This window comes from Photinus pyralis, unplaced genomic scaffold (genome assembly GCF_008802855.1).
Source record: "Photinus pyralis isolate 1611_PpyrPB1 unplaced genomic scaffold, Ppyr1.3 Ppyr1.4_LG3b, whole genome shotgun sequence".
NCBI classification, from domain to species: Eukaryota; Metazoa; Arthropoda; class Insecta; order Coleoptera; family Lampyridae; genus Photinus; species Photinus pyralis.
In genome coordinates this window covers 27040098-27041079 of record NW_022170510.1, presented here as the reverse complement: position 1 = coordinate 27041079, position 982 = coordinate 27040098, and positions in this window count along the sequence as shown.

The window sequence follows — 982 nt, the reverse complement described above, 5'->3', positions numbered from 1 at the left end:
AACAATTATCGATACGGAAAAATAGTTCAGATAAAAAATATAGTTTATTAAATTGCCCACAAAAAAGCATATTAACATTTTTTTGTATGTCCAATACTTTAGCTATAATCCGACATCGAATAGGGAATCAAGTATCCTGAGCTCTCGAAACAGTCGCGCAGATATTTTTTTACAGCTTTTTACAAATCATTAAATTCATTGAAAATTCTACCAGTATTTCTTATATATGCGAAGTCGTCGCACTCAAGCTTGGTATGAGACACGTTTAAAGGTTTCTCATAAAACTTTCTCTCAATAGAACTTTCATCTTCAATGTGAGCACTGAGTGTGGACTGGGAGCCTTCAGTGCAGTCCGAACAGGGTCAAGGTAATTCTGAAGGTCTGATAACGATGTCGGTTTTAATATCTCTCACTAGCAGGCACGTTATACTTATGCAGATAAGGGCGTTCTTCGGCTTCAGAAATCACATCGTTGCTCCAACACTTTTACACATTTTCGCTTACCTTTTTGAAAAAAACATGATATATCATCAAACATTATGTCATTGCTAGAATGCTTTATCGCACGACAATTCTGTTCATTTTTTGGCTCTGTTACAGCTATCGGTGTAGTCATAAAAAAGACGGCCTCCTTCTATAACTACGATACGGGGCTTAAACGCGTTCTGACGTATTCAACATGAGATTACAGCTAAAGTATTGGAGATACAAAAAAATGTAAATACTCTTTTTTATAGGGAATTTAGTAAACTATATTTTTCATGTAAACTATTTCTTCGTGTCAGTAATAATTGCCGAGACATGGGCAAAAAACTGGAAAAGTGTACCGTTTTTCCAAGATGGCGTCTCGAGCGCAACAGATTTTGACAGGGACTTTTAGTATGTTCAATAGAAAGTCCCAATAAATGTGTATACCAAAATTCAGATCTTTACCAATTAATGTTTTTATTTGTCCAAAATTGTGCTAATTTGACTGGACTAT